Source organism: Mustelus asterias, chromosome 3 (genome assembly GCF_964213995.1).
Source record: "Mustelus asterias chromosome 3, sMusAst1.hap1.1, whole genome shotgun sequence".
Classification (NCBI taxonomy): domain Eukaryota; kingdom Metazoa; phylum Chordata; class Chondrichthyes; order Carcharhiniformes; family Triakidae; genus Mustelus; species Mustelus asterias.
The window spans coordinates 11,854,076-11,878,233 of record NC_135803.1 but is presented as its reverse complement, the minus strand read 5'-3'; positions in this window follow the sequence as shown (position 1 = coordinate 11,878,233).

Genomic DNA, 24,158 nt, shown 5'->3' with positions numbered 1-24,158 from the left:
GAGGAGGGGGGTGTGAAATGCGCAAACACTGGGTGTTGCGGCCACTTGGAAAGCAATTTTGCGGAAATGTGATCCATTTGCAAGAAAAGAATGGCTTGCATTTCCATAGTGCCTTGTTTGTGACCAGTCTTGAGAAATGCGACTGAGCACTTTATTCACAATGAGTTACATTGTTGTGTTGTTACTAACTAGACAGATACTTAACTCGGAAACCAGGGATAACGAGAGAGATTAAAGGGGGAATTGGGCTTCGAAATGTCACCCTGGTATCCCGAAATGGTGGTGGTAGCAGCGTGAAGAGCCTGTGCAGTAGCAACTTTGCGTGTAATATGTCATTGTAATATGTACTTTTTTTTAAAAAAATGAAGTCGTGGTGGTGCTAATAAGGTCAGCATTTAATGCCCATCCTTGCCCTTTGGGGAAGTTGCTCGTAAGCTGCCTTTCTTGATGTTGCGGTCCACGTGGCATTTTCCACACTTTGTTACGGGGTGAGCTCCAGGATTTTAAAAATTCATTCATTGGACATGGGCGTCGCTGGCTGGCCAGCATTTATTACCCATCCCGAGTTGCCCGAGGACGGTTGAGAGTCAACCACATTGCTGTGGCTCTGGAATCACATGTAGGCCAGACTTTGATTTATTATTGTCACGTATTAGCATACAGCGGAAAGTATTGTTTCTTGCGCGCTATACAGACAGAGCATACCGTTCCCATAGAGAAGGAAAGGATAAGGTGCAGAATGTAGTGTTACAGTCATAGCTAGGGTGTAGAGAAAGATTAACTTAATGCAAAGTAAGTCCATTCAAGTCTAATGGCAGCAGGGAAGAAGCTGTTCTTGAGTCGGTTGGTACATGACCTCAGTCTTTTGTATCTAGAAGACCAGGTAAGGACGGCAGATTTCCTTCCTTAAAGGGCATTAGTGAACCAGATGGGATTTTCCGACAAGGTTTCATGGTCATCGGTAGATTCAAGTTTCACCACCATCTGCTGTGGTGGGATTCGAACCCGGGTCCTCAGACCATCAGCTGAGTTTCTGGATTAATAGTCTAATGATTATACTGCATGGTCATGGCCTCCCCTAAAGATGAAGGAACATTGATTGTGTCAGCCAGGTACGGCTCAAAGGTGGTGGTATTCCCAGACGCTTGTTGCTTCTGTCCTTCTAGGTGGAGGAGATTGAGGGTTTGGAAGGTGCTGTTGAAGCAGGGTTGGCCAAATGCCATGGCGTGAGGTTAACTAACCTGTATTGTGTGGTTTGAGTTGTTGAAAGCCAAAATATTTGGTGGGGGGTGGGTGCGGGGAGTTAATGCACGAGTTCTGATTCACATCAAGTTTTGTCGGCCGCTACATCATGTGAGATCCGAGGTATGAATTTCCTGATGAGTCAGGCATTAGATACGAAAGGAAATGGGGATATAGCTGCCTGAAAGTGGTTTACTTGTAAAATGGTTTATTTGTGTTAAGACCTGTTCTCCCTTTGCTTTGTGGGCCATTTGCCATCATGTGTGCTTCAGAAGTCAGAACTGTAGTTCCGTTTCTCCCCCTCCCTTGTCTGAAATGCAGTGTGTGGCAATCTGTATGTCAGCTTGGGCAAGCCCAGGCAAAACCTAATCATCATCAGATAGGGAGAGTCAAATAACTGTCCTGATTGAAGCGCAGAGTCTGGGCTTCCTCCTCCTGTCCTGGAATACGTTAAATCTCGAGTCCTCAGTGATCCTGAGCAGAGAATCCAAACTATATAATCGGGCCAAGACTGTGTCAGCCCCTGTGTAACACTGAAAAGGAATTTGTCTTCATCTTTACATTGCAACACAGCTGTTTCCTTGTGTCTTCTATGTGATGAACAATCACACGGTGCGTCCGAGGAACAGTCACAACACAGTTGACACCCTTGGGGCAGGTGACCAAAATCTTGGTCAAAGCAATGGGTTTTAAGGATTGTTTTCAAGGTGAGAGGGGGAGAGTTTAGGGCCTCGGTAGCTGAAGGTACAATTGCTGATGCTAGGGTAAATAAAGCCTGGGAATTTGATTTATTATTGTCATGTGTATTAGTATACGGTGAAAAATATTGTTTCTTGCTCGCTATAGAGATAAAACGTACAGCACATAGGGGAGAAGGAAAGGATATAGTGCTACAGTCATAGCTAGGATAGAAATCATAGAAACCCTACAGTGCAGAAGGAGGCCATTCGGCCCATCGAGTCTGCACCGACCACAATCCCACCCAGGCCCTACCCCCACATATTTTACCTGCTAATCCCTTTAACCTACGCATCTCGGGACTCTAAGGGGCAATTTTTAACCTGGCCAATCAACCTAACCCGCACATCTTTGGATGAAGGGAAAGATCACCTTGATATGTGGTTGGTCCATTTAGAAGTCTGGTGGAGGCAGGGAAGAAGCTGCTCTTGAGTCGGTTGGTACGTGACCTCAGACTTTTGTATCATTTTCTTGGTGGAAGAAGGTTGAAGAGAGTATGCTTGGGGTGTGTGGGGCCCTTGATTATGCTGGCTGCTTTTCCGAGGCAGTGGGAAGTGTAGACGGAAACAATGGATGGAAGGCTGGTTTGCGTGATGGACTGGGCTACGTTCACAACCCTTTGTAGTTTCTTGTGGTCTTGGTCAGAGCAGGAACCATACCAAGCTGTGATACATCCGGAAAGGCAGCTTTCTATGGTGCATCTGTAAAAGTTGGTGTGAGCCGTAGTGGACATGCCAAATTTTCTTAGCCTCCTGAGAAATTAGAGGCATTAATGGGCTTTCTTAACAATAGCGTCGGCATGGGGGGACCAGAACAGGTTGTTGGTGATCAGGACACCTAGAAACTTGAAGAGACCAGAATTGGAGGAGTGCTGTATTCTAGGAGGGTTGTAGGGCTGGCTGGAGGAGTTAGCGGAGATGGGAAGGAGTGAGGCTGTTGTTAAACCAAGAGCTGACGTCAGTCAGTGAGCACAGGGACGATCGATGAATGGAACTTGGGCTGAGATAGGATAAGAGCAGCAGAGGTTTAGGTGAACTCGGAAGTGCTCGAGCTCAGGAACTGTACACATTGCAAGTGACTAATGCAGTCTCTTTCCCACTGAGCACCTGAACCTGTTGCTCTTTAGAAAGTCCTCATTAACAAAACGTTTGAAATTTTCCAACGTGATCTGTTTGCGAGCAATTGGGATTGACACCTCTTTGACAGTCCAAAGATGTGCGGGTTAGGTGGATTGGCCATGCTAAATTGCCCCTTAGTGTCAGGGGGACTAGCTAAGGTAAATGCTTGGGGTTATGGGAATAGGGCCAGGATGGGATTGTGGTTGGTGCAGACTCAATGGGCCGAATGGCCTCCTTCTGCACTGTAGGGATTCTATGAAATGTCTGACTTCAGGTTTCCTATTGGAAGACCAGCCTATAAACATCCGAGATACTGGGGTTTCCCTGCATCTGCCGCAAGTGCTAATTAAAAGTAAAATTTGCAATCTGTTTTATTTTTTGTTCTTGCACAGCTTCTCAACTGAATCCTTTTAGTCTTTTTTCACGGGGGATGGGGGGGAACACTTCCCATTTTCCCAAGTGTTGAAACAGTTGTGTACTTGTGAGAGTGGAATCTATTTTTGAAATGAATTATAAGGAAGACTTGCAGTTGTCTGGTGCCTTCCATGACCTCGGTGTCGCAAAGTGCTTTACAGCTGAAGAAATTCTTAAAGGATAGTCAATGTTATAACACAAATACAACCACCTAATGTGCGCACAAGATCCCACAAACCACATTGCGATAACGCCTGTGATTTGTTAATGTAATATTGGTTGGGGTGATCGCTATTAGCCAGGGACAAATTTCTCAGCTATTTTTCCCATTAAGTGCCATGAGATCTTTTATGTCCTCTATAAAGGGTAGATGGGGCCTTCAGTTTAATACCTGAGCTGAAAGATGTTACCTTTGACAGTGCAGCGATTCCCAAGTACTGCACTGGACTGGCATTGTGCCCCATTCTCTACAATTGAGTCTTGAACTTGCTACCGTCTGAGCTACAGTGTCCATTAGTAGGTAGAAGTCAGTCTTTCTGGCATACCTGTTGTTTGTAGCTTAGCTTATTGAATAATGGTCATTATAAATGTATTATTTGTATAACATTGAGAGCTCTTGCATTGATGGATAAGCTTGTGCTATCTGAGGTTTGAATAGTAATAGTTCACATTTTATTTATGTTTAAGTCCATATTAAAAGGTGATCAAATGGCATTGTATTTTTAATCTTTTTAAAATCTTTATATATTCCTTCACGGGATGTGGGTGTGGCTGGCTACCCCAGCGGTTTTACTGCCCATCCCTAATTGTCCTTGGGAAGGCAGTAGTGAGACACTTGAACCGCTGCAGTCCACGTGGTGCAGCTACATCCACAGTGCTGTTAGGGAGGGAATTCCGGGATTTTGACCCAGCGACAGTGAAGGAATGGTGATTATATTTCCAAGTCAGGATGGAGTGTGGCTTGGAGGGGAATTTCCAGGTGGTGATGTTCCCAGGTATCGTAGAATCCCTACAATGCAGAAGGAGGCCATTTGGCCCATCAAGTCTGCATCGACCACAATCCCACCCAGGCCCTATCCCCCCGCCAACTCCACACATTTACCCTGCTAGTCCCCCTGACACTATGGGACAATTTAGCATGGCCAATCAACCTAACCCGCACATCTTTGGACTGTGGGAGGAAACTGGTGTACCCGGAGGAAACCTACGTAGACACGAGGAGAATGTGCCAACTGCACACAGACAGTGACCTGAGGCCGGAAGTGAACCTGGGTCCCTGGCGCTGTGAGGCAGCAGTTCTAACCACTGTGCCGCCATGCCACCCTTGCCTTTTAGGGGTTTGGAAAGTGCCATTGAAGGAATTTACTGGTATCTCCTGCCTGAAAAGCCCACCCATTGTTAGGATATGGCTATAAAGTTAGCTGACAGCCCTGTCTTGGTGCCCTTACACACCATCTGTGGCTGCGCATTGATGTGGAGTCTCAGTGCACCATTCCTCCCAACCTTGGCTCTATAGGTACAGACGCACTTCCCAGCAGAGGTGACCAGAGCCCCGCTTTATGATGTTTTTAACCATTTCCCGCAGAGGGGTGTGGACATTACACGGTCAGCAAAACACTAGCTGTCAGTGAAATGCCTTTGAATCAGACCAGATCAGAACGACAGTGAAACTCTTCAGCTCCAGTTAGGTAACAAATACAATTCGGAACCACACCAGTAGATTGAACGATAGACTCAAACAGCACAGAAGGAAGCCATTTTGCCCATTGTGCCTGTGTCAGCTGTTAGAGCAACCAATTATTCCCCCAGCGCTGCTCTCTCCCCACGGGCCTTTTTGAAGTATTTATCCAATTGTCTCTTGTAAGTTGAATCTGCTGTATCACATTCCCAGCAGTGCAATCCAGATCATCAGGACTCATTTAATAAGATAAGAATTTTCTTCTCTCTCACCTTGGGCTGACAGTTACCTTGCGCAGGTTCAAGGTGAGGGGGGGGGAAGTTTAAGGGAGATGTGTGGGGCAGGTTTTTCACGCAGAGAGTGGTGGGTGCCTGGGATGCGCTGCCAGAGGAGGTGGTGGAATCAGGCACATTAGCAACGTTTAAGAGGCATCTGGATGGGTACGTGAATAGGGAGGGAATAGAGAGATATGGACCGAGTAAGGGCAGATGTTATTTAAAAAAATTTAGTTAGGGCCTTATGATCAGCACGGGGTTGGAGGGCAAAAGGGCCTGTTTCTGTGCTGTACTGTATCGTTCTTTGTTCTCAATCTGTCCTCTTGGGCTTTCAAGTTGTCTATTGCTGGAGATAGTTTAGTTTTGGTAGAGTAAGTAAGGACATTCATAATTTTGAGCACTTCTCTCCAATCTCCTCCCTACTCTGAAGGAGACCCAAGCCCCACTTCTCTCCTCTTTCCAGATAGCTGAAGGTCCCTGGCCCCTTGTACAGTTGTAGTCAGATCTCCCCCAGCAACCATTCCAAGACTGACAGGTGATCAATTGTGTCTGAGGAAAGTACCAATGTGCAAGCTTGATTTGATTTATTATTGTCACATGTATTAACATACAGTGAAAAGTATTGTTTTTTGTGCATTATACAGAGAAGGAAACGAGAGAGTGCAGAATGTAGTGTTGCAGTCATAGCTCGGGTGTAGAGAAAAGATCAACTTAATGCAAGGTAGGTCCATTCAAAAGGCTAGAACTGGGCTTGTTGGTGAGAGTCCTCTGCTATTCTTCAATGTCTTAATAGAAAAGAAAAAAATAACTTTCCTTACGCCGCAGCGTCATTATGAATTCATGGGGCGGCATGGGACCCAGGTTCAATTCTTGCCTTGGATGACTGTCTGTGTGCAGTTTGCACATTCTCCCCGTGTCTGCGTGGGTTTCCTCCCACACCAAAAATGTACAGGTTAGGTGGATTTGCCATGGTAAATTGCCCATAACTGTCCCAAATGTGTAGGTTAGATGGATTAGCCATGGGAAATGTGGCGGGTTATGGGAATAGGGCCTGTGTAAGATACTCTGTCAGAGTCGTTGCAGACTCGATGGGCTGAAGGGATTCTCTGGTTCCACCACCTCAGCACATCCCAAAGCTAATGTGTCTTTGACAGGCAGTCACTGCAAGTGTGGGGAGTGTGGCAGCCAGTTAGCACACGTTAACGTAGGGTAACAACCGGATAATGGTTCTTTTTTTTCCGTGATGTTGGTTGAGGGATAAGTTTTGGCCGGGACACCAGGAAAGGCTCTCCTCATAGAACATAGAACATAGAACAGTACAGCACAGAACAGGCCCTTCGGCCCACGATGTTGTGCCGAGCTTTATCTGAAACCAAGATCAAGCTATCCCACTCCCTATCATCCTGGTTTGGAATGGGGACATGGGGATGCACAACCACTGGAGAGGGTCGAGAGGTTTCAGTTTAACCTCAGTGCCTCCTGCAGTCCAGCACTCCCTCGGTGCTGCACAGAGTGTGTCGGACTGCATGCTTGTGGCTGGAGTGCTGACTCGGTCTCTCCTGAGAGGTGCTTGGGAGAGGGACCGACATTTTAGGAGGTGTGTGCTAGCTATCTTCAGGAGATGGGGGAGACAAAAGCAGAGGAGGCAAGGCATTCAAACGGTGATGCAGTGAATCCTTTTCTGATGCTAGTTGCCAAGGTAGCAGTGGTACATAGATGCAGTGTTGCTGCCTTTATAATAATAGTTGATACCAAACTGGATCTGCTTAGTGCACAAGCCCATTCACACTGCAGCAGATGGGTGTTAACACTTATTAACTGGAAAAAAAAGAAAAATAACTGTAACAGGAACTAGAGGCCGGATAAAGGATGTGTAGGTGGTGTTTGGGTGGGGTGAGGAAGATACTGGTATCTTGCAAAAGTCTTGCCCTCAGCAGTAGTGCTTGCATCTTGGGCAATATCAGTTGATTAAAATCTGCAAGACTTTTTAATCGTGTTTTTATTTTGTAAAGAGAGTCAGTGAATCAGCTTTTGTGGTGGTTGTAATGATGAGTCTGTTCTGAAGCAGTTGAGTTCCTGGCAGTGCCATAGTTTGGGGCAATGATCCCTAAAGATGTGTGGGTAAGCAGCCCCACAGCAATTGGGCATTTGTCATTCAGGGAACAGAGCAACTTTCCCTTTTAAGGTACCCGCGTGTCTGGCTGTGTGCCAATGTTAACCGGACAGTGAGGTGTTGCCAGCAAGCTGACTTGTGCTATGCAAACCCAGGTTTGAGGACCACCACAGTTCAGTAGGGGTGTGGACGGGATCAGAGGTGAAAGGAGCAACCAGCTAGTTCTACCCCTCCCCTCCCCAACAATTCCTGACTTCCTCCCCGCCCCCACATTTATTGAACTCGAATGTGATCTCCTGCCATCAGTATCCACCCTCACACGGTTTGAGTTACCAACCCTCCAGAATTGCCTAGTGTCGGGTGGTACAGTGGTTAGCACTGCTGCCTTACAGCGCCAGGGACCTGGGTTCAGGTCACTGTCTCTGTGGAGTTTGCATGTTCTCCCCATGTCTGCGTGGGTTTCCTCTGGGTGCTCTGTGGTTTCCTGCCACAGTCCAAAGATGTGCGGGTTAGATTGATTGAATGGGGATGAGAAAAACATCAGCCATGATTGAATGGTGGAGCAGACTTGATGGGCCGAGTGGCCTAATTTTGCTCCTCTGTCTTATGGTCTTATGATTGACCATGCTAAATTGCCCCTTAGTGTCAGGGAGGCTAGCTAGGGTAACTACTTGGGGTCAAGGGGATAGGGCCTGGGTGGGATTGTGGTCGGTGCAGACTCGATGGGCCGAATTACCTCCTTTTGCACTGTAGGGATTCTGAGTCTTGATCAATGAGAGTAGTTTGAGCAAAATCCTGAGTTAAAAGCCAAAGGGGCACGAAAGCAAATTGAGTTTTCTTCAAATACTTTTGTTTATTTGTTAGTTAAGTATTTGCGATGAGACTTTATGATCAGTTTGCTGCCGTATCATCTGGTTGGATAATGGACAATGGTTCCTTTTTCAGTTGGTTACGTGCGGGCAGTGCAAAGTCAGGTGTGGCAGACAACCGGTGATGGGAATGTGGGGGGTGGGGGTTGCAGCTCAGAGCGTTCTGTGACACAGTTTCTAGGACCGTGCCCAACCCGAGTTACAAAACACCTGGCTACGGTACCAGAGTGTGGTTTGGAATCTGCACCTTTGGGGGAAACAAAAGATCTTGCTTTTGTATAGCTCATGTTATGGCTTCAGGACATCTCGAAGTGTTTTATGGCGCGTTGCTGAAGCTTTTTGTCTTGCACTCATCAGGACAAATGCAAGAATGCCAAATTTCAAACAGTTGCAACAATTTGTATGGCAGGAGTATTGGCAAATCGACCCTAACTGAGACCTTGCCATGGAGAAAGCAATGGGGAGCAATACGTTCCCTAAACTCCTGGGTGCAAGACTTGAACATGTTCCTTTTGTTTGCAGAGTGGGGGTCCTTGTCACTTCCAGCGTGGGTAAATAGAACATGTTAAGATTAGCTTAAATTGGTTGTCAATGGGACATGAACCCGTTAATTGGGAACTTATAGTTGGCATTTCACCCTTCGTGGCAATGTTGCAGCCAATCAGAATCGATTTGCTAACCAATCAGCTTACTCCTACAGTATCAATTGTTATGATTGTTTGAAATTTGGCATTCCTGCATTTGTCCAATTGAATGCGAGGCAAAAAGCTTCAGCAACACGTCCCTTTTTAGTAACGCTTTTGAAGTGCGCTCGCTGTTGCAATGTAGGAAATACGGTGGCTGAAATGGGCTGTTGATTGTCATCCATTGTTGTAGGCCTTAAAGCAAGAATCCCTGCTCTTATTCCTTGTCACACATGGGGATCTGATGGGAAAGTAGAGTGAGTTTGAAGATCAGCCATGATCTTGGAGCTTGCTTGAGGGGCCCTGTGCTCTACCCCTCTTGTTTCTTAAATTTCTTATGCCCTTTACGAATTCTGGGCAAGGGTCAAGCCTTTAATGTCAACTGATGTTTGGTCAAATGCCCTCGTACGTAGGAAGAGAGGAATGTTATTGCTCCCAATAACAATTTGCATCTGTACAGAGTTTAACTAAAATACTGCTTCACAATGGTGGTGTTCAAACAAAATAAGATGATATTAGGATAAATGAATAAAAACCTGGTCAAAGGATAGATTGTATGGAACCTCTTGGAAGAAATCGAGAAAAAGGGATGGAGAGGTTTAGGAAGAGAATTCCAGGGTTCCTTAGGGCCAGGCTGCTGAAGGCATGGTCACATGGTGGGGTGGCACAGTGGTTAGCACTGCTGCCTCTCAGCACCAGGGACCGGGTTCGATTCCCGGCTTGGGTCACTGTTTGTGTGGAGTTTGCACATTCTCCCTGTGTCTGCGTGGGTTTCCTCCGGGTGCTCCAATTTCCTCCCACAATCCAAAGATGTGCGGGTTAGGTTGATTGGCCATGCTGAATTGATCCTAGTTTTGGAGGGGATTAGCAGGGTAAATATGTGGGTTTATGGGGATAGAGTGGGATTGACGTCAGTGCAGGCTCAATGGGCTGAATGGCTGTCTGTACTGTAGGGGTTTTATCAATTATGGATAATGGAGTGATGAAAATTGCGAATGCACAGATCAGAATGGGAGCTATGCTGAAACTCTGGAGGAGGTTGCAGAGATCGAGATGGGAGGCCATGGAGGGATTTCCAAACCAGTCTGCGAGTTGTAAAATCGAGGCGTTGCTGGACCAGGAGCCAGTGTAAGGTAGCGAGCACAGGGCTGGTAGACAAACTGGACCTGGTGAGTCGAGATGTGGAAAGCCAAATTTTGGTTTGAGCTCAAGTTCCTGGAGGGTGGCAGATCAGAGCTGGCCGGGACAACACCAGAAGGGGCGGCACGGTAGCACAGCGGTTAGCACTGTTGCTTCACAGCTCCAGGGACCTGGGTTCGATTCCCGGCTTGGGTCACTGTCTGTGTGGAGTTTGCACATTCTCCTCGTGTCTGCGTGGGTTTCCTCCGGATGCTCCGGTTTCCTCCCACAGTCCAAAGATGTGCGGGTTAGGTTGATTGGCCATGCTAAAATTGCCCCTTAGTGTCCTGGGATGTGTAGATTAGAGGGATTAGCGGGTAAAATATGTAGGGATATGGGGGTAGGGCTTGGGTGGGATTGTGGTCGGTGCAGACTCGATGGGCCGAATGGCCTCTTTCTGTACTGTAGGGTTTCTATGATGATATTCTATGATAACAAGCTATGGGCTTCCCTTTGTTGTGAGGAAACCTTTGCAGTAACTTTGCAATAACTTGTTGCCAACTGGATAACAGTGAGACTCATTGAGACGGTGGCTTTCAAGGAACTTTATTTATTTATCTGCCTTATAACCAATTCCTCCTGTGCCTGGTCAAGTAAACGTTTCAGTGCCACCTGGCAGCCTGTTCAGGACCTAAAACAGTTTCTGTGCGGAATTATTTTTTTCACGAGTTATGTTTAAAAACAGTGTACAAATTTATTATGCATAAACAAATTGTGGCAGGTTTATACAATGTGTACCTGAAAGGAAACCTCCGGGATCCAGCGACCACCATTTGGCATTCTCCCTCTTGTTTCAGCCTCTTTAATACCATCCACTCGCATCTCAGTGCTTTAATTGATAAATGAAGTTATTATTTTAACCACGGTTGAAATGAATATCTTGGACACTTATAAGGGGAGGTGATGGCCTAGTGGTATTATCGCTAGACTGTATTAATCCAGAAACTCAACTCATGTTCCGGGGACCTGGATTCGAATCTCGCTACAGCAGCTGGTGGAATTTGAATTCAATTTTTTAAAAATCTGGAATTAAGAATCTACTGATGACGATGAAACCATTGTCAATTGTCAGGAAAACCCATCTGGTTCACTAATGTCCCTTTTAAGGTGGGGAATCTGCCGTCCGTACCTGGTCTGGCCCACATGTGACTCCAGAGCCACAGCAATGTGGTTGATTTTCAGCTGCCTTCTGAACAAGGGCAACTTGGGGATGGCCCAGCCAGCAACACCCATGTCCCACAAATGCATAATAACAAAAAGCGCAAGCTGGATAAGTACGAGGGAGAAAGGAGTAGGAGACTGTGCTGACAGGATGAAATACGGTGGGAGAAGGATCCTGATGGAGGCCAAAATGCCGGCAGAGTGGCTTGTTTCTGTGCTGTAAATCTGGTCTAATTTAGGCTTTTGTGAGCGATTATCTTGTGAAGTGACACCCATTTTGGGAAGGTGTCGGGTTCAGTTTCCAGTTAATGCTGAGTTGATTTTATTATTGTCAAGTGTAATAGTATACAGTAAAAAGTATTGTTTCTTGCACGCTATACAGAAAAAGAATACCGTTCATAGAGAAGGAAAGCAGAGAGTGCTGAATATAGTGTTACAGTCACAGCTAGGGTGTAGAGAAAGATCAACTTAGCGTGAGGTAGGTCCATTCAAAAGTCTGGCAGCAGCAGGGAAGAAGCTGTTCTTGAGTCGGTCGATCTTTAGCCAAGGCTCAGGAGGAGGTTCTTCCATCAGGCCCAATGCCATCAAACCTGAGAACAGGACAGGAGAAGAGATGTTACAGGAGTGTTGAGGGGTCTGGCTGTGTTAGGTGACATCAGATAAAAGCTTGATTGTGATGCCCCACTCTGGAAAAATCACCTAGTGACACTCGGGGTCCAGCGAACACCCAAGATGGCAGCCATTGGGGAGCATTCTTTCCTAAGTTCCAAGGTTGTGAGTTCATAGGAGAGACTTGAGCAAACATTACCATAGTGCTGCATGGGAGTGTCATCCTAAGAGAGTGCTGTATTACATAGAAACTAAAAGCCATTTCGCCCTTTGAGCCTGCTCCGCCATTCATTTTGATCATGGCTGATCATTGAATTCAATGCTCTAATTCTCTCTTCCCCCCCCCCCCCCCCCCCCTCCCCTCACCCATATCCCTTTAACCCAAAGAGATATATCTAATTCCTTCTTGAAATCACACAATGTTTTGGCCTCATTGGAGTGTAATCCTAAAGGAACTTGGCATTGTTGGAGGTGCCATATTTCAAGTGAGACTTAAACCGGAGCCCCATGCGCTCGATAAAAGGTGGAAAGATCCCATGCCACAATCCTGAAGAAGAATGAGAGCTCTTCCTGAGTGTGATATATCCCTTAAATAGCAACACTTTGTAAAGAAAGGGAGATTATCCGACCAACCATATGTTATTGGTTCTGGCTGAGAACAAATTGACTACATTTCCTACATTAGAACATGGCACGGTGGCACAGTGATTAGCACGGCTGCCTCTCAACGCCAGGCGCCCGGGTTCAATTCCGCCCTCGGGTCACTGTGTGCGGTTTGCACTTTTCCCCCGTGTCTGCGTGGGTTTCCTCTGGGTACCCCGGTTTCCTCCCACAGTCCAAAGATGCGCAGGTTCAGTCGATTGGCCATGCTAAATTGACACACATGACAGGGGGATTAGCAGAGTAAATATGTAGGGTTACAGGAATAGGGACTGGGTGGGATTGTGGTCGGTGCAGACTCAATGGGCCAAATGGCAGCCTTCTGCACTGTAGGGATTCTATGAAGAACAGTGACTACAAATCAAATGTTTTTCATTGGCTGTAAAGCTATATAGGACATCCTGAGGTAGTCATAGGCACTATATGAATGCAACTCATTTTGTTATTCGAATGGAGGTCATACTTTTTAGTTTTTTTGATTTATTCATGGAGCGTTGAGTGGGTCACTGAGGGGGCCAACATTTATTGCTCACTCCTAATAGCCCTCGAGAAGGGGGTGGTGAGCCCACTAGCTTAACCATTGCAGTCCAACGCGCAGTACTGTCATGAAGGGGGTTCCAGAATTTTGACTCTGTCACAATGAAGGAATGGTGATGACGGTGAGTGGCTTTGAGGGGGACGTGCAGGTGGCGGGGTTCCCATGCATCTGCTGCCCTTCTAGGTGGGAGTGGTTACAAGTTTGGAAGTTGTTGTCGCAGGAGTCTTGGTGAGTTGCTGCAGTGCATTTTGTAGATGGCACACACTGCTGTCACTGTGTGTCCGTAACGGAGGGCATGAATGTTGATGAATGTTGGGGGCACCAATCAAGCGGGCTGCTTTGTCCTGGGTGGTGTTGAACCTTTTGAGTATTGAATGCGTGCTCATCTTGGCGAGTGGGGAGTATTTCATCACACTCCTGACTTATGCCTTGTAGATAGACTTTGGAGAGTCAGGAGGTGAGTTGCGAGCCATGGAACTCCCAGCTGCTATCCTGCACTTGTAGCCAAAGTATTGACATGGTTGGTCCTGTTGTATTTCTGCTCAATGGGAACCCCAGAATGTTGACAGTTGGGGATTCAGCGATAGTAATGTCATTGAATGTCAATGGATGATGGTTAAATTCTCTCCTGTTTGAGATGGTCATTATCGAGCATTTGTGTGACACGTATGTTATTTGGCATTTAACCAGTCCAAACCAGAATGATGTAGCGTCTTGCAGGAAAAGAATGTGTAAAATTCCGCAGAGTGGTGTAAACAGATATTCATTTAAAAATATATATCTTTTTCACAGCACCTGGTTTCCTCCCACGCTCCAAAGATGTGCGAGTTAGGTTGATTGGCCATGATAAATTGCCCCTTAGTGTCAGGGGGATTAGCAGGGTAAATACGTGGGGTTACGGGGATAGTGCCTGGGTGGGATTGTTGTTGGTGCAGGCTTGATGGGCTGAATGGCCTCCTTCTGCACTACAGGGATTCTATGATAGCCTTCCATGTTTGAGAGCAAGATGATAAATACGGGGCAGCACAGAAGTTAGCACTGCTGCCTCACAGCACCAGGGACCCGGGTTCGATTCCGCCCTCGGGTCACTGTCTGTGTGGAGTTTGCACATTCTCCCCATGTCTGTGTGTGTTTCCTCCGGGTGCTCCAGTTTCCTCCCACAGTCCAAAGATGTGCAGGTTAGGTTGATTGGCCATGCTAAATTGCCCCTTAGTGTCAGGAGGAATAGTAGGGCAACTCGGTGGGATTACGGGGATCAGGCCTGGGTGGGATTGTGGTCGGTGCAGACTCGATGGCCCGAATGGCCTCCTTCTGCACTGTAAGATTCTATAGTTTTTGCTATGTTAAAGTATTAACGTGAGCTCTTCTCACAAGATATCTACTATCTTGTTGGCCACCCCACCCCGAGCCCAATTCTGCTCATTACAGTCTGTGAACTATGTTTTACATGAAAGTAGTACAAAGAACAAGAACAAAGTAAATTGCAACACAGGAACAGGCTCTTCGGCCCTCCAAGTCTGTACCGACCATTCTTCCCATGTGAACTAAAACCTCCTACCCTTCCGGGCACCATATCCCTCTATTCCCATCCTATTCATGCATTTGTCAAGATGCCCCCTAAAAGTCACTATCGTAATATCATCCAACCCTGCCCCACTTTATCTCACCTGCTTTTGAAACACTCATACATCATACATACCTTTGTACTTTAAGAATCAATAACTTTAATAAATGGGATGGCCCCTCGCATAGCATCCTCTCTAACTTTGAGGTCATCCAACTTCTACTGTTCTTGTCTGGACTCACCCATTACCCTATCCTTACTGACTGACCCTCACTGCCTCCCGGTTAGGCAGCCTTTTGATTTTAAAGTTCTCCTGCCTGTTTTCAAATCTTGCCCCGACATTTGCCTCGCCCCTGCCGAAACTCTCTCACCTCTCCAGCGTCACCGGCCTAAACCTCAGGCTAATTTTTAATCACTCCTCCTTTGCTCTTCGTTTGACAAGGCCCTAAGCTCTGGAATGCCCACGCGACATCCCTCTGCCTCTACTCATCTTCAGGCAGTCCTTACCACCTAGATCTTTGACGTACATTTTGTTTGTCAGGGCTGGTGTAGGAGTGTTAGGTGTCCCTGGTGAGCCTTCAGCCTTCCAACCCCCTCTCTGCAATTAACTTGAACTTAAAATGAACATTGTACAAATAAAATTTCTTCATTTATAATTTTGCATGAGCAAGGGGAATGTTACAATACTGATTGTACATTTTCACAGATATATACGACAAGTAGTGGAGGTTATGGTGTGTCATTGGGCTCACGTAGTGTGTTCCAGTTGCTGGATTATTTTACGTGTGATTTACACACTCAATAATCATTACGATAGCGTGGGCTAGATTCAAATACCTGCTCTGTTATTGTTTACTAGTTCCCAGTTTTGGGATAATCACAAAGATGTACAAACTTATAAAATTCGCACAAAAACAGAATGAGGGGATAGTTTAGAAATTGTACTGAGGCTCTGTAGTGTAAATACATGGAAATCTATGGGATGAATTTTCCATGATGTGGAGATGCCGGCGTTGGACTGGGGTAAACACAGTAAGAAGTTTAACAACACCAGGTTAAAGTCCAACAGGTTTATTTGGTAGCAAAATTTGGCAATTTGGCATGGCCAATCCAGGCAGTGGTATTATCACTGGGCTAGTAAACCAGAGACTCAGGTAATGCTTTGGGGACCCATGTTCAAATCCTGCCGTGACAGGTGGTGGAATTTGAATTTAGTCACAGAAGCACGTGAACAAAATTTGACACAAACCTACCTCGAGTTAATAGGGCAGATGGTCCAAAGACAGGACCAGTTCTTTCAAGCTTTGAAAGCTTGTGTGGCTTTTGCTACCAAATAAACCTGTTGGACTTTAACCTGGTGTTGTTAAACTTCTTAATGAATTTTCCAGCCCTTCCTGCTGACGGGATCTTCCAATCCCGCCTATAGCGACTCCCGCAGCTTGGCTGGCAAACAACGCAAAGCACCGTTGACATTGGCGGGACTGCAAGATCCCACCACCGGCCAGTGGCGAGCTGTGTCTGCCGCTGGAAAACATGCCACGGGGGAGGGTGAAGAATCTCGCCCTATGTCAGTAGATTTAGACTTTTCTTTCCCACTGCTGAAGCCTGTTTGTTTAATTATGCAGATCCATGAATAGCTCATTCAGTTAGTGTACCACCAACCCCTTCCCTGCTCCCAATTGTGCCACACTAGGCGAGCACCAAGTTTGTCTAGTGGTTCGACTGGTCCTGTCTTTGGACCATCTGCCCTATTAACTCGAGGTAGGTTTGTGTCAAATTTTGTTCACGTGCTTCTGTGACTAAATTCAAATTCCACCACCTGTCACGGCAGGATTTGAACATGGGTCCCCAAAGCATTACCTGAGTCTCTGGTTTACTAGCCCAGTGATAATACCACTGCCTGGATTGGCCATGCCAAATTGCCCCTTAGTGTCCAAAGATGTGTAGGTTAGGTGGATTGGCCTTGCTAAATGCATGGGGTTGTGGGGATAGGGCAAAGGGAAGGAGCTAGGTAGGATGCCCTTTGTGAGTTGTTGTAGCCTTGATGGGCTGAATGGCCTCGTTCTGCACTGTAGGGTTTCTATGGTTGAAAGGCTCTGTATAATCACAAGTCGTTGTAGTAAAGGATTGTCCTCTGAAGCAGACCACTGATATCCCTGCTGTTGGTAGCGCACTGCAATGCTATAGCAACCTTCAGCATTGGAGAACCACATTCTCATCAGACTGCCAAGCGTTAGACATTGATTTTGACCCACCGAACTGTACTCTATCCATTTAGCTTTGGTAATTGAGGTGGATGTTAGGCCTCAGACAATCAATAAGCTTTGCTTGAGAATGACAGCACTGACTATACTCCCCAGATTTTAGAAGAATGAGAGGTGATCTTATTGAAACATACAAGGTCCTGAAGGGGAGACTGAGTGGATACATCCTCTCATGGCAACAGATACCTGGGAAAACCACCTGAAGTTCCCCTCAAAACTATATACTATCTTGATTGGAAATATATCGTTGTTCCTTTACTGTCACTGGGTCAAAATCCTGGAATTCCCTTCCTAACCTCACTGTGGGTGTACCTGCACCACAGGGACTGTAGCAGTTCAAGAAGGCAGTTCACCACCACCTTCTCGAGGGAAGCTAGGAATCGGTAGTCAACACTGGCCTTGCCAGCAAAGCCCACACCTTCTGCATGAATTACAAAAACAGCTAGAACCAGGGACCCCAGTTTAAGAATAAAAGGTCTTCCATTTAAGATGGAGATGAGAAGGAATTTCTTCAATAATCTTCGGAGTTCTCTCCTTCACTGAGAATTGGAGGCTGGGTCACTGAATGTATCCAAAGCTGAGTTGGACAGGTTTTTGATCCAGAAAGGAGTCAAAGTGTTCAGAGTCGGGGAGAGAGGAGGATGGCAGGGAAATGAAGTTAATGCCGCACGCAGATCTGGTACGATCTTATTGAATGGCGAGAGGACAGATTAACCTACTCATGGAAAATAAGAGCAGGAGAAGACCATTTGGGCCTCCTGCACCATTCGTTATAATGGCTGATCATCCAACTCAATAGCCTGGTCCTGCCGCCACCACCCCCCCCTCCCCATATCTTTTGATCCCCTTTGCCTCAAGTGTTATATCCAACTGCTTCTTGAAAACATTTAATATTTTGGTCTCAACTGCTTTCTGTGGAAGCGAATTCCACAGGCTGACCACTCTCTGGGTGAAGAAATTTCTCCTCATCTCTATCCTAAACGGTTTACCTTGTATCCTCAGACTGTGACCTCTGGTTCCAGACACCCCTGCCATTGGGAACATCCTTCCTGCATTTATGCTGTCTAGTCCTCTTAGTACTCCTTATGGAATCATAAATCATAGATTCCTACAGTGCAGAAGACGGCCATTTGGCCCACTGAGTCTGCAGCAATGCTAATCCCCCTGACACGGAGGGGCAATTTAGCATGGCCAATCCACCTAACCCGCACACCTTTGGACTATGGGAGGAAACCGGAGCACCCGGAGGAAACCCACACAGACACGGGGAGAACATGCAAACTCCACACAAGCAGTGACCTAAGCCAGGAATCAAACCCTGGTCCCTGGCGCTGTGAGGCAGCAGTGCTAACCACCGTGCCACCCTTATGTTAAAAGAATGAGTAAGGATGAGGAGGGGGTCAAGAGTCAACAAGTGTAACCCCAGTGTTTCAATGAAAATATTTTTACGTTTTTGGAATAATCCTAATAAGAGGGGAGGTTTAGTGGTCTTGTCAGTGGACTAATATTCCGGAGACCCTGGGAAGGGCTCTAGGGATCCCAGGTTTGAATCCCACCATAACAGATAGTGAAATTTTTGATTTCAATAAAAATCTGGAATGGCAGGCTGGTGCAAAAGGTTAAATCTCACGGGATAAAAGGTGAGCTAGCTAGATGGGTGGAGAACTGGCTTAGCTATAGAAGACAGAGGGTAGCAGTGGAGGGGTCTTTTTCCGGTTGGAGACTGTGACTAGTGGAGTTCTGCAGGGCTCTGTACTGGGACCTCTGCTGTTTGTGATATATATAAATGATTTGGAGGAAGATGTAGCTGGTGTGATCAGTAAGTTTGCGGACGACACAAAGATTGCTGGAGTTGCGGATAGTGATGAACATTGTCAGAGAATACAGCAGGATATAGATAGGCTGGAACATTGGGCGGAGAAATGGCAGATGGAATTTAATCCAGATAAATGCGAAGTGATGCATTTCGGTAGATCTAATGTAAGGGGGGGGCTGTACAGGAGTATAGACACACAGAGGGACCTGGATGTCCAAGTCCACAGATCCTTAAAGGTGGCAGCACAGGTGGAGAGGATGGTCAAGAAGGCATATGGCATGCTTGCCTTTATTGGACGGGGCATAGAATATAAAAGTTGGCATTTGATGTTGCGGCTGTATGGAATGTTGGTTAGGCCACATTTGGAATGCTGCGTCCAGTTCTGATCGCCACACTACCAGAAGGACATGGAGGCTTTGGAGAGAGTACAGAAAAGGTTTACCAGGATGTTGCCTGATATGGAGGGTCTTAGCTACGAGGAGAGATTGGGTAAACTGGGGATGTTCTCCCTGGAAAGACAGAGGATGAGGGGCAACCTAATAGAGATGTATAAAATTATGAAGGGCATAGATAGGGTGAACAGTGGGAAGCTTTTTCCCAGGTCGGAGGTGATGAACACAAGGGGTCACAGGTTCAAGGTGAGGGGGGCAAGGTTCAACACAGATGTCAAGGGGACGTATTTTACACAGAGGGTGGTGGGGGCCTGGAATGCACTCCCAGGCAAGGTGATTGAAGCAGACACGCTGGGATCGTTTAAGACTTATCTAGATAGCCACATGAACAGACTGGGAATAGAGGGATACAAACAAATGGTCTCATTGGGCACATGAGCGGCGCAGGCTTGGAGGGCCGAAGGGCCTGTTCCTATGCTGTATTGTTCTTTGTTCTTTGAAAAGTCCAATGGTGACCATGAACCCATTGCCATAAACAACCATCTAGTTCATTAATGTAAATCTGCCATCCTTGGCTGGTCTGGCCAAATGTGACTCCATATCCACAGCAATGTCATTGGCTCTTAAATGCTCTTGGAAATAGCCTAGCAAGCCACTCAGTTCAAGGGCAATTAAGCATAGGCGATAAAGGCTGGCCCAGTCAGCAGTGCCCACATTCCCATCAATGAGTAAAAATGGAGAGGTTGTTGTATGTGAATGGGGTGGAAATTTGATTCTGGTACAAACACGTAGGTCCTAAATTTCCTCAGAATTTCCGATGTTCTGATGATACAATTCCATTGGAAGTTAACAAAACCAGGTTTCTTATTTAAGTTGCCATGTTCACTAGGCTAATTCCTGAGATAAGAGGGTTCTGCTGTCAAGAGAGACTTGATAGTCTGGGTCTGTATTTCTTGAAGTTTAGAAGAGTGAGGGGGTGACCTCAATTCAAACATATAAGATCCTGAGGGGGCTTGACAGGGTAGATAGTGAGATGTTTTCACTAGCGGAAGAGTCTCGAACAAGGGGACATAGCTACAAGATAAAGGGCTGAATATTTAAAACTGAGGTACGTAGAAATTTATTCTCTCAGAGGGTGGTGAATCTCTAGAATTCTCTGCCCCAAAGGGTGGTGGAGGCAGGATCATTAGAAGTATTCAAAGTGGAAGTGGATAAATATTTTATTGATCGAGGAATAGAGGGCTATGGGGAAATGGCACAGACAAAGAGTTGAGACCGGCATAGATTGAATGGCAGGGCCTACACTTGCTTTTGCTTGTGTTGTGTTGCAACGATGGCAAGTCTGAGAAAAATCAAGACTTTTCCAAATGCCAGATTGTATTCTGCTTATTACACTGCATTAGCTCACATCTACACCTGTTAAAATACTGCAGGGATCAATTTGAAATGAACCTATTAAATATTCGTATGGGAATGTAGGAGCGAGAGTTGGCCATTCAGCTCCTTGGGGCCTGCTCTGCCAATCAATTGAATTACGGCTGCTGATCTGTACTTCAACTCCATCTTTCTCGCCTTTGATCCATAGCCTTTGAAACGCATCACACGTCTGTTAATCTCAGTCTTGGACTGACTGCCACTGAGAACTATGTATTTTTTTGTCTTTAAAATAATTTTGTCTTTTCAAAAAGCATTTGGACAGTTACATGGATAAAATGGGTATAAAGGGATATGGGTCAAACGCAGGCAATTGGTACTAGTTTGGTGTTTTTAAAAGAAAAAGGGCAGCATAGACAAGTTGGGCCGAAGGGCCTGTTTCCATGCTGTAAACCTCTATGACTCTATTTTTGCTGCCACCTTTGTGTGGCATTTTTGCATTATATCCCCTTGTTCTTGGGTCTAACTGCTACTTGAATTTATATTGCACCTTTTAACATAGCAAAATCTCCCAAGGCATTTCACAGGAACGTTTGGCGACAGAATAGAATTGGAGGAGCACAGAAATCTTGATTGTTTGTGGGACTGGAAAACTCCTGTTGGTGCTTGTATTCTGATGCTGTTTTATCTCTTCACGCGCACACGTTGGGATCCCAGATCTGTCCAATCCATTGCTGAGATCACTGGGAGGAGTAGATCTGAGGGAAGGGTGGTCAGGCCCTTGAGTATCACTGGTGTCATGCCCACAGAAGTCTTTGAGATTTATGTTCCCGCAATCCATCTTTTGCCCATCTTCACAACCTTTGTCTCACCATTGATGGCCATGACTTCAGCTGTCTAGGCTCTAAGTTTTGGAATTTCCTCCCTGAACTTCTCTGCTGTTCTTTTCCTACTAGATTGAACCTATCTCCATTTGACCCAAACAGTTGGTTACCTGCTCTAATATCCCCTTTGTGACTTGATGTCAAAATGCTGTATCACTGTATGCTTGTTGAAAGTGGTCTTGTAATGCAGTGGGTAGTGTCCCTGCCTCTGACTCAGAAGCTCTGGGTTCAAGTCCCACGATGTGGAGATGCCGGCGTTGGACTGGGGTGAACACAGTAACAGTTTTAACAACATCAGGTTAAAGTCCAACAGGTTTATTTGGTAGCAAATACCATAAGCTTTCGGAGCGCTGCTCCTTCGTCAGATGGAGTGGAAATGTGCTCTCAAACAGTGCACAGAGACACAAAATCAAGTTACAGAATACTGATTAGAATGCGAATCGCTACAGCCAACCAGGTCTTAAAGGTACAGACAATGTGGGTGGAGGGAGCAAGAGGGAGACAATACACATCTCTTTTTAACCTGTGCTTGGGAGGCTGGTTTGCGTGATGGACTGGGCAAGACATGCCGGATCATCGACACGGATGACATCATCTCACGTGAGAACACCATCCACCAGGTACACGGTACCTACTCTTGCAACTCGGCCAACATTGTCTGCCTGATACGCTGCAGGAAAGGATGTCCCGAGGCATGGTACATTGGGGAAACCATGCAGACGCTACGACAACGGATGAATGAACACCGCTCAACAATCACCAGGCAAGACTGTTCTCTTCCTGTGGGGGAGCACTTCAGCAGTCATGGGCATTCAGCCTTGGATCTTCAGGTAAGCGTTCTCCAAGGCGGCCTTCACGACACACGACAGCACAGAGTCGCTGAGCAGAAACTGATAGCCAAGTTCCGCACACATGAGGACGGCCTAAACCGGGATGTTGGATTTATGTCACATTATCAGCTTGCCTCCTGGGCTTGCAGAATCTCACTAGCTGTTCTGTCTGGAGACAATACACATCTCTTTAACCTGTGTTTAATGCTCCCTCCACCCACATTGTCTGTACCTTTAAGACCTGGCTGGCTTTAGGGATTCGCATTCTAATCAGTATTCTGTAACTTGATTTTGTGTCTGTGCCCTGTTTGAGAGCACATTTCCACTCCATCTGACGAAGGAGCAGCGCTCCGAAAGCTTATGGTATTTGCTACCAAATAAACCTGTTGGACTTTAACCTGGTGTTGTGAGACTTCTTACTGTGTTCACCCCAGTCCAATGCCGGCATCTCCACATCAGAAGCGAGAGAGACAGGGAGAGATTATAAAAAGTGAGCCGACAGCGAGAAGTTAAAAACAAAGCTTCCAGTAAGGGAAGAATGCAGAGGTGTGAAACAGGAACCAGTCGAATTAAGAAGAAGCACTGTCCAATTTGAGAATGTACCACAAGTAGCAGACAGAGTGAAGTGTGTTCGGGGAAAGGCAGGCTGAAAATCTCCCCAAAAGAGTCCTTTGCTCGAGGGCCATTCAAAAGGAAATGAGAGATGTACCTCAGTGTTTTTATAGAGGTGTGACATGACCTAAAAAAGATTGGGAACCACTGTTAGACAATTTTTAGTCAAGCTAAGCTGTATTTAGAATGTAAACTGTCAGGATGCGTGTGTGACAATGTGTGATGACCTTTCCTGAACATCCTGTTTTGTGACCACCTATTCGAAGCTTGCTGCATAAGTGTGACCACGATTATGTAATGAGTCATCTTTCTATGCCAAAATCATAACGCCAAATTGGCAACACACAAGTTTAGGGAAGGTGATGGCCTAGTGGTATTATCGCTAGACTATTAATCCAGAAACTCAACTAATGTTCTGGGGATCTAGGTTCAAATCCCGCCACAGCAGATGGTGGAATGTGAATTGAATAAAAAATATCTGAAATTAAGAATCTACTGATGACCATGAAACTATTGTCAATTGTCGGAAAAACCCATCTGGTTCACTGATGTCCTTTAGGGAAGGAAATCTGTGTCTAGCCTGGCCCACATGTGACTCCAGAGCCACAGCAACATGGTTGACTCTCAACTGCCCTCCAAGGGCAACTAGGGATGGGCAACAAATGCTGTCCAGCCAGCGACGCCCATGTCCCACAAATGAATAAAAAAAGGTTTAGACTGATAAAATATATTCAGCTGCAACTTGTATTTTTAATGGACTTTAATGAAGAAAAGTGGGCCAAATTGTGACAATTGATACCGGGATACTGAAGGAAATATCGGGGAGGGTAAATGAAAGCTTGGTTCGTAAGGTAATTTTTAAGGATCACCTTAACAAAAGTGAGAATGGCAGAGAGATGGAAAAGTTCAGGGAGGGAATTCCAGAGTTCAGGAGGAAGGGAGATCCCACAGAAGGAGGCCATTAGGCCCATCGAGTCTATAAGGGCCACAGGCCCTATCCCCATAACCCCATGCATTTACCCTAGCTAGTCCCCCTGACAAGGGGCAATTTAGCATTTCCAATACTGACCCGCACATCATTGGATTGTGGGAGGACACCGGAGCAACCAGAGGAAACCCACGCAGACATGGGGAGAATGTGCAAG